Consider the following 10530-nt stretch of genomic DNA (forward strand, 5'->3'; position numbering starts at 1 on the left):
TATAATTTCTGTTTGTTTCATAATGGGACATATGATATCAATTTATCATAAATGCCTTAGTCTTAAACAATTTGTAGGTCTGTATAATGACATTCTAGCCAAGGATCTCATTGGAGGTAACATGAGATTTTAATCTCAAATAGTTCAACTAAATCTTGTTTTCATTTTGCAATAGTTCATGTTAACACATGTTTACGACAAATATCAGGCTAGAGACTGCGATCTGGTAGAATCGGAGATTCTTCCAGTAGAGATTGCGATCGGAGTCTCTACTGGTAGAATCTCCGAACCTACTGGTAGAGATTGCAATCGGAGTCTCTACCAGTAGATTCTGATAATATAGAATTACCTATACAATCGCAATCTCTAGCAGTAGAAGCTCAAATCTGATCCTACTAGTAGAGATTGCAATCTAAGTGAATATTTAGAAAAACAAAAGTTACTTTCATATACTGTAAAATGACATATTCCATTGAAAAGTGCACACTGTTTGTACAACTTAATGTTCACAAACAAAATGAAAATAGAACATTGTTACTTTGTATTTATTTATGATTGTTTTTGTAAATAAATGTTTAACTTTAAAATGAAAAGATATTGATTATTTTAGAAAATCACATTTTATTGTGAGTGCTAATGTCTGCTATGTCCATCAATAAATGACATTAGCAACATTTAGGTCCATCATAAATGTGATTTGAGGTGAAATTGGGTTTAACGTCGTGAGCTTGAGAATATTTCGCTCATATGACGACGTGCATGAGTGCGTGTGTATGTGTATGTGCGGCTGCTTGTACTAGCCCAGACTTCAGCTGGTTTTATAGTTCTAGCCCACTGAGATACCATGTCGCAGTGAAGCATGAATACCCCACTCAGACACATTATACTGACTCCGAGCCGACCAGTCCTTGTTGTACCCATTAATGCCGAGCGCCAGACAGGGACCAACAAGTACCATATTTTAACGTCTTTTGGTATGACGCGGTCGGGGATCGAACCCGCGACCTTTCGCTCTCTGGGCGGACGCTCATACCACTAAACCACGGAGGCGGTCCCATCATAAATATGACATTAATGTAAAGTCTCGTGTCTCACTAAATGAAGGCTTTACTGATTTCTTTGAGTGTGTGTATGGCATTTGACAGGGCTGTCAGTTGTCACCCTAATCGAGGAAGGAGGAAAGATCGGCCTGGCACGGAGCGAAAGATTATGCCCCTTTTGTATTGTACCAATTATTGAGAATCTCCAATTCTACCAGATCGCAATCTCAACCCTGACATATGTATGTGTGTATGTAAGTGTGGTATATGTGTGTATGTTTGTGTGGTATATATGTGTTATATATATGTGTGTGTATGTGTTATATATGTTTGTGTGTGTGTATGTCTGTGTTATATATATGTGTATGTGTATTATTTATTTATGTGGCTATGCATAATGTATATGTCTATGTGTTATACATGTGTGTGTTATATGTCTGTATGTGTGTTATACATGTGCATGTGTGTTATATGTGTGTGTGTGTGTGTGTGTGTATGTGTGTCACATATGTGTGTTACATTTGTCTGAGTATGTGTGTTCGAGCGGAGAAGGAAAAAACGTATAACGCGTCCCAGGAATCGCTGCAGGACATTGTTCAGGAGAAGGAGCAGGTGCTTGATGACCTTCACTCCGTGGAAACGGCCTTCTCCAACCTGCATCAGCGGTATGAGAAGACCAAAGGCGTTGTGGAGGGATTCAAACAGGTTGGAACCATTTCAATATGTTGTCTTGTTATATGGAAATAAAATTCATCTTGAGCAAACACAATTTTTTAAAATGTTTTCATCCATTACATGTCTACAATCCTGCCACTTCTGAGGATAATGATGTCATGTCAATAGAAGGTTAAATAAAAAAATCTTAGTCTGGCATCGAGCTGTTTCAAACTTTTTCTGTGATTATTTTCATTCATAAGGAACAGCACACATTGAATATGTTTTAGGCTGCTGTAGCATGAAAGTGAGATCATTCTTCATACATGATGCATCAAATAGCTGGTTATGCCTTGACTTTGTTTACAAAATGAAGAAGTGTTAAAGAAATGTGTAGCAGACTATCAAGCCAAGTTGAAAAAGTCAGAACAAAAGTTACAGTTGTTAAAACAGCAAGCAGAAGAAAAGTTAGACCAGTAAGTGATTTTTAGATACGAATGCACACTGAATTACCAGCAAAACTATAAATATTTTCAATTGTGTCTTTAATATAGTTTCTGACATGTCGCGGTAGATATTTGATGAAGATATCACTTTAGGATTATATATGTCATAATAATCTACAAAGATCACATAATTGTTTTCTAAACGACGAAGTAAATTCAAGAAAAGGATTTCATTGCCAGGAAGAAAACCTTTTCAGTGTGTGCCACATGGGTACAATGTGTGAAGCCCATTTCTGGTGTCTCCTGCTGTGATATTACTGGAATATTGCTAAAAGCAACATAAAACCCAACTCATTCACTTTGTTACGCTGGCACTCATAATGGCACCACTGCCTGACTCTGTTGTGCTCCCTGACTGACTAGTGTGTTGTGTAGCAGTGCTAACTTGGAGATTGAACAGGAGAGGAGGGGCCACATGTCGGAGATGGCACGGCTACAGGCTGGCCTCAAGAAAGCTGAGCTACAGATATCAAGTCTGGAGAAAAGCTTAGAACAAAAGGTAGGACTTTCAGACACATAAGTTGCCATGGGGAGTGAAAGCGAGAAGTTGTCATATATAAGTTATTGCAAGTTTTAAAAAATGGTGAATGTTTAGAGGCACAGAGTGGCCATATATATATATCAGTGGTCAGAGCTGAAGACATTCCATAACACCAGAGTTACCACATATCTCATCCCACAGGGGCTTCACTTTCCTCCTCACAGAAAGTTCAGACTGTTGAGACTCCATCCACGTGTTGGGCTGCATGGTATAGCCCAGTTGTCGGAGGTGCCACAGTTCTTTGTGCAGAGGTCACATCACGCTCTCCTACATAACTAGGCTGTCTCTGATAAGACTGGATGGCTGTTAAAATCAGAATTAACTCGCTCAACGACGTAATTTTATTATGTTTACATTTTGTTCACTGGAGCCTTTTCCATGTGCATGCAACCATATTCTGTAAAGGCAACAGGTGTGGAAGAACATGTTTTGCTTGATTTAGGTGTTTAATGTGCTATGATAGTAGTAATGTGTCTAAAATATGGTAATTTGTTTATAACAGGTTAAGGAGAATCAGGAATTGACAGCAATTTGTGATGAGCTGATTTCTAAAGTTGGTGTTGAGTAGCTTCATCCATGACAATCTCAATGGTGAGTACCTTGTTGGGGGACAGATGCCTGTTGGGAGTCAGATGCTTGATGGGGGTCAGATGCTTGTTGGGTGTCAGATGCCTGTTGGGAGTCAGAAGCCTGTTGGGAGTCAGATGCTTGTTGGGGTCAGATGCTTGTTAGGAGTCAGATGTTTGTTGGGAGTCAGATGCTTGTTAGGAGTCAGATGTTTGTTTGGTGTCAGATGCCTGTTGGGAGTCAGAAGCTTGTTGGGAGTCAGATGCTTATTGGGAGTCAGATGCATGTTGGGAGTCAGATGCTTGTTGGGAGTCAGATGCTTGTTGGGTGCCAGATGCCTGTTGGGAGTCAGAAGCCTGTTGGGAGTCAGATGCTTGTTGGGGGTTAGATGCCTGTTGGGGGTCAGATGCCTGTTGGGGGTCAGATGTTTGTTGGGGTCAGGTGCTTGTTGGGAGTCAGATGTTTGTTGGTGGACAGATGCTTGTTGGAAGTCAGCTGTGAACGACACAGAATACAGGCAAACACTCAATTGAATTAATAGAGGAATGGGGGCAACTCCGTCTGGCTTAACAATGTATCTGCTGGTTTCCAGTTGCATTGATCAGACCGAATTTCCAAAACTGGAGCAAATAATTTGGATAAGATTTTGATGTACTGTATGTTACCATAGGTCATCTGTTCTCAGATAAGCTGATATAAGCGGTGTGTATTTTACATCTACTTACTTAAAGTTTTGCGTCCGGTTTTTTAAGTTTAGATTCTTCAAGTTAGAGGTTTACATGTACATATATTAGTGAACAAGCCTACTTGATAAGTTATATTTCTGTTTTTTTTAAGTTATGCTCATACATTTATGTATTGAAGTTGAACTTCATGTGCAGTTGGTAAGTAGGGTATGACATTGATTTTAAGGTTAATATGTAATTCTTTACTATTGAACTTACATACTGAGTCTCCATGCTGTTTTATCATGTTCAATTATGCGTAATACACCTGAGATCTGAATCACTTCCGGATTTCATCCCACATTAACTTCACAAATACCCGGTAATGTGGACTTCATGTTCAGGGGTGATAGGGTAGTCAAGTGCTTAAAGCATTTATTCGTTATGCCAAGGACCTGGGTTTGATTCCCTGCATGGAACAAAGTGTTGAGTCCATTTCAGGTGCCCCCTGCCGTGCCATTGCTGGAACATTGCTAAATTTGATGATTTTCATCTTACTTTGTAGCTTTTGTTTTAATAATGAAATATCGATTCATCATTGCAGGTAATTCTGAGGTTGAAGGGGCGGTGGGGTAGTCTAGTGGTTAAAGCGTTGGCTCGTCACGCCGAAGACCCGGGTTCGAATCCCCACATGGGTACAATGAGCGAAGCCCATTTCTGGTGTCCCCCGCCGTGATATTGCTGGAATATTGCTAAAAGCGGCGTAAAACCAAACTCAGTCAGTCAGTCTGAGGTTAAAGATTTTTTCACTTGTATGTTACAGAGAGATGCAATCAAACCACAGGGTGCTGCTGTATGGAGGCAGGCTATCATATCACACGTAGATCACATACTGTTGGCAGTACTTAATCACAGTCAGTTGGGAGAATCATTTACAGACAGGATCTACATCAACGGAGTTCATTGTTATCTTCTTCAGCCATATCTACTTCGGATCTCATCCACTTGAAGGAGAAACATCTGTCTTTATTGAGACATTTATATGAGAAAACAGTGTTGTCTGGCTGCGAGATCATGTATGTCGCTCCATATACCTATAGTGTGTACTAATTCTTCAGGAAACATCAAAGTGTGCAACTGCTTTTTTACCCAGTATGGCCATGGAAGCATGGATGTTTAAACAGATACTTTGTGAAGAATTCTCAACCAGTGGCTTGATTTTGAACATCGCTCTTGTAGAGTCATCACTGCATTTTATGAAAAGGTCATAAAAATCATATGGCAATTATGTGAATTACTGCTTACCCAGGATGGGATCTAGAAGGGCAGCTATGGTCATTGCTTGTACTTTAGGAGTGATGGTTGGTGACACATGTGGTCGACAGACAACAAGACAGTTGTCGCCTTGCTTTCGATGAAGGAGTGATGGCTGGTGGCACTTGTTGCCGACAGACAACAAAACAGTTCTCGCCTTGCTCTCACTGAAGGAGTGATGGTTGGTGGGACATGTGGCAGACAGACAACAAATCAGTTCTCGCCTTGCTCTCACTGAAGGAGTGATGGCTGGTGGGACATGTGGCAGATAGACAACAAAACTGTTCTCGCCTTGCTCTCTGATGGTTTTGTTCTTGTCTACTTCTCCGCTGACTGGAGTCATGGGGTGGCCATGTGGTTAAAGAGGTCGCTTGTCGCTTGTCTTGCCGAAGCCAGCGTTTGATTCCCAACATGGATCCTGGTGACAATGTTTGACTTTTGCTAAAACGCATTGTGGATCCATTCTCTGTCACAGACTCTTCCATCACTCTCTGAATAGGTCTCCAAGTAGGTTTCTCCTGAACTGAGTGACAAGCCTGTTGATGATACTGAAACTCTACTGGTGTAGATGTCCCCTGTGTGTGCTTCATATCAATGGCTGTGTGCACCTCTACTGTGTATTCCTCTGACATCAACAGCAGCAGCTTCAGGACTCCAACCCTGACATCATCAGTTGGACAGTGTGTGAAGGGGACAGGATGCTGTGTGGATTACACCAAGGTCATGAGAGCTGGAAAGTCCATTTTCACCATCGACACACATATAATAATTGAATATTTTATGAAGTGAGTGTTCCTTTCGTTTGATTACTTCTGGAAATTATCAGGATATCTTGACATGTGACAAATTTCCCGACAAGAGTAACAGTGTTGGATTTGATCAAGGAGGTAAGGAGTCGAGCTACTCCTGAGTACCACAGTTTGTCCTGATAGTGTCATGTGAGCAAGCAGTGTTCAATGAGCTCTTACCAACAGCCAAGTTGTATTGTGTGTCATCTACCATGTATATGTGTACCATATGGAGTGGATTTGGTTGTATCCAAAAGACACTGGTGAAAATATCATACCAAGGTTGTACCATGTATAGCGTGTACATTCAATCATATTACCATATCATGTATCATGTACCAAATTGATTGGCAAACACTGGTGCCAGTACTTTCTCAAGGTTGTACCATGTGGATTGAGTATGTGTGAGTTAGAAACAGACATAGGGACCATACGCTTGTAGCAGCATGTCAGGTGTGAGGTACAAGCATTGAGACAGCTATGTATCAACTTGATAGAGCTGGCTGCAGAAGGGAGGTCAGCATACATCCACTGGATGATCCATTATCAAGGTACCTAGATATGTGGCATTGCTGCGTATATGCAGGTATCAGACACTGTGTTTAGAGGCTATAAAGACACCTAGGTATGTTGCATTGTTTTTTCTATAGAGGCTATCAAGACACCTTGATGTGTTGTATTGCTCTTTATACAGAAGCTATCATGACACCTGTTGTATTGCTCTCTATATAGAGGCTATCAAGACACCTAGATGTGTTGTTTTGCTCTTGTATTGAAGCTATCAAGACACTTGAATGCGTGGCATTGTTCTTTATACAGAAGCTATCAAAACAGCTGAATGCGTGGCATTGCTCTTTATATTGAGGCTATGAACACACCTAGATGTGTCGCGTTGCTCTTTATATTGAAGCTATCAAGACACCTGAATGCTTGGCATTGCTCTTTATATTGAAGCTATCAAGACACCAAGATGTGTTGCTTTGCTGTTTACACAGAAGGTATCAAGAACCTGAATGTGTGATATTCTGTATACAGAAGGTATTAAGAAACCTGAATGTGTGGTATTCTGTATACAGCAGGTGTCAAGACACAGAATGTGTGGTATTCAATACACACCTATCAAGATATGTGGTATTCTGTATACAGAAGGTATCAAGACACCTGAATGTGTGGTATTCTGTATACAGAAGGTATCAAGAACCTGAATGTGTGGTATTCTGTATCAGAAGGTATCAAGACACCATGTGTGGAAGTATACAGTGTCAAGACACCTGAATGTGTGGTATTCTGTATACAGTGGGTATCAAGACACCTGAATCTGTGGTATTCTGTATACAGAGGGTGTACACCTGAATGTGTGGTATCTGTATACAGAAGGTATCAAGACACCTGAATGTGTGGTATTCTGTATACAGAAGGTATCAAGACACCTGAATGTGTGGTATTCTGTATACAGAAGGTATCAAGACACCTGAATGTGTGGTATTCTGTATACAGAAGGTATCAAGACACCTGAATGTGTGGTATTCTGTATAGGTACAGAAGGTATCAGAAGGTATCAAGACACCTGAATGTGTGGTATTCTGTATACAGAAGGTATCAAGACACCTGAATGTGTGGTATTCTGTATACAGAAGGTATCAAGACACCTGAATGTGTGGTATTCTGTATACAGAAGGTATCAAGACACCTGAATGTGTGGTATTGTTCTGTATACAGAAGGTATCAAGGCACCTGAATGTGTGGTATTCTGTATACAAAAGGTATCAAGACACCTGAATATGTGGTATTGTTCTGTATACAGTGGGTATTAAGACACCTGAATGTATTGCATTGCTATGCATGTACATAGAAGTTACCAAGACTCATAGATGTGTTGCATTGCTCAATATACAGAGGTTATCCAGATTCGTGGCAAGGCTCTGTAGTGATCAGTTGTTGGTGCTGAAGTCTGGGATGTGAACTTTGGTAATGAAAGTGTTGCTCTGTTCACCTGTTATGAACCTTCTGGCAGATATCAATCACGATAAACGAAGAACCTTATCATGACACCGTAGATCATTAGAACCCTGCTATCATATATTTATGCAATAATCTGACTCTGGATGATTCATCCCAGAGATAGCCAGCTGAAGGTGCAGGGGACCTCATTGAAGAGGTCCAGGAGGTTCGTTCTGGACACTCTCAATGACGATCATTTAACTTGTCAGGACAAGGACCCTTGAGGTTCATGTTGCACTTTGAAAATCTAAAACCACTGTGTAACGTATCGAAGACTGGATCTGATGGATTTTTCTACCTTCAGCGTGACTGACTTACAGAGTGTCTCTCATCATGGAGTACTTCAAGACTTTCTTGAGAGGCATTTAGAGTATTTCATTATACTTCAAGACTGTGGATGAGGTTTTGGTCTTCATTCATAGTTGTACACCAGACAACTTTACCTCAGGTGTGCTGTACAGCCTTGTGTCCATCGTGCAATGTAAATACTGTATTAAGGCTAGCTTGTGTGTGATACGGTCACTCTATACCGGTATACAGGCTTGGTGGTGTGAGATATAGTGTAATCTTAAACTCCTAATTATCTACCATCTAGGTAGTAAGTTATGCTTCATTTCCTATAATCATTTAGTTCTGAGTTGACATACAACTTGTTTTCATACATGATTGAAGAAAGTGTAAAGTGTTACTGGTTGGTTCAACGGATTGTACTAAAGGTTGATTCAGCTGACATTGTACAGGTTAATTGTATTAAGATGACTATCCTTTAGCTATTTTTGTACAATAATGTTATTTGTACATATGGGTTTTATGAACATATGCTTTACATGAAGATATGACGCTGTTTGATTGACCTGGATGTTAATGAGTATGCTTGAGGTAAACATATTGATATTTTGTTGCTGACAAAATTAAAACTCACTCTGAGGATGAAAGTAAGCTGTTTCCTACTTTCCCTTTGGAAGAGGTTATCAAAGAATTGTACATGACTTGTGTCACTATTCAACTTTAGAATGATTTCAGAGGAGTTCGTATATAACTTTTTAAAATAGTTCTCTTGAAATGACAATCAACATTTGAGTGCAACAGATGCATCTTCATCATAAAGTGACATTAAGATATGATATATCTAGAACTTATTGTAGCAGTTATGAAATGTCAGAATCAAGAAATTTCTTGGGTACTTGAAATCTCTGAAGATATTTCAATTATAAAGAATTGGAATATAAAAATAGCAGTAATGACAAAGACTTGATAAAGAGGAACAAATTTTATGGATTGACAACTTCTTTATTAAAATAGATGCGATGAAACGTTGTACCAGGTTCAGCCAGTTAAAGAAGAAAAGACTTGACATTCATGTTTAATTTTAAAATCTGTAAACAGTAATTTCAAAAGTGTCCTTTGATTGACAGTTATGATGGAGGGTTTTGTGACCTGCCTTGTTATGTTGATCCTTGTAGAGCTATGTGCTGCTCACAAAACTCCCCAGCTGTGTTTCCCGTTACACTGCACTATTTTTACCAGCGGAGGGTGACGTGGCTGTACACGTCTGTGATATATGCTGTTAATAGCTGTGTGTCGTGTCAGTGTCACTCAGCATCAGGTCCAGTGTGACAGTTAGCCCCAGTGATATTAACAAGTTTTATCTGACGTGTGTCTTAAAGCAGTGGGCAATTCATGATTTGAGCTTAATTTCAATTTGACAAATTTTGATTGACATTTCTGTCAACCTTAGAATCATTTATACATACAACATAATTATGTATGATATAATATATAATATACTTTTGTATATATTTAATTATTAAATAAAAAACTAAAAAATATTTAATTTAATGATCCAAATTATTTGTTTAAATTTACATAGTTGTTAAAATACTGATCATGAAGAGGTATTTTGCGATATTGAAGAAACCTCATAAAATTCTGTTAATTAGTGAAAATTCTATATGATCTAAACTGACACAGATTATATGCTGTCTGATGTTCTTACCATGAGTGTCTTTTAGAATGAATATTGATTTATTGTTTCGTTTCATTTAAGCTTGGTTTTCTTTAAAAGAGAGATCTCAGTGGAATGATCTGTCAATGTTCAATGTGACATCCTGATGCACCAGGTGGACTTGTGATCATCTTGTGTCTAAAACCATATTACCATGGCTACATTGGTCAGTGTTGTTAAGTCATGGACCTACCTGTAGAGAGAGAAACAATATTTACCAACATCTTTAGCTAGTCCTGATCTGATGATTGCATTTATTTTGTGATATTTGATCTTTTGATTATTTTAGTTGGTTGCGCATGAGAGAACTGATTACTTGATGAAGTAGGGTTTTTGGTTTTTTAGGCTTTTATGAATGAAAGACGTTGCTTACTTCGCTTATAATATGCAATTTTTAATTTTCTTTTCACCCCATGACATCTGAAACTTGAAGGTTCTATTTTAATGAG

The 10530-nt window shown here is 39.1% G+C and overlaps 2 long non-coding RNA genes across 5 annotated transcripts; both read left to right on the forward strand.

Moving 5' to 3' along the window:
* Positions 1–2069: 2069 nt before the first annotated feature.
* Positions 2070–5581, forward strand: LOC124266466. The gene is made up of 4 exons (XR_006895772.1): positions 2070–2170; positions 2579–2699; positions 3244–3332; positions 4797–5581. It is a non-coding gene; the product is annotated as an uncharacterized LOC124266466 (long non-coding RNA).
* A 1209-nt stretch (positions 5582–6790) lies between these two features.
* On the forward strand, positions 6791–7884 carry LOC124266465. Of its 4 annotated transcripts, XR_006895769.1 has the most exons (4): positions 6791–7113; positions 7225–7265; positions 7453–7575; positions 7631–7884. It is a non-coding gene; the product is annotated as an uncharacterized LOC124266465 (long non-coding RNA). The 4 variants fall into 4 exon arrangements; XR_006895768.1 differs by lacking the exon at positions 6791–7113 and having other exon boundaries at positions 7204–7265; XR_006895770.1 differs by lacking the exons at positions 6791–7113; positions 7225–7265 and adding an exon at positions 7338–7416.
* The last annotated feature ends 2646 nt before the right edge of the window (positions 7885–10530 follow it).

The sequence above is a fragment of the Haliotis rubra genome, unplaced genomic scaffold, assembly GCF_003918875.1.
Source record: "Haliotis rubra isolate DU_JTF1 unplaced genomic scaffold, ASM391887v1 Scf126, whole genome shotgun sequence".
NCBI classification, from domain to species: domain Eukaryota; kingdom Metazoa; phylum Mollusca; class Gastropoda; order Lepetellida; family Haliotidae; genus Haliotis; species Haliotis rubra.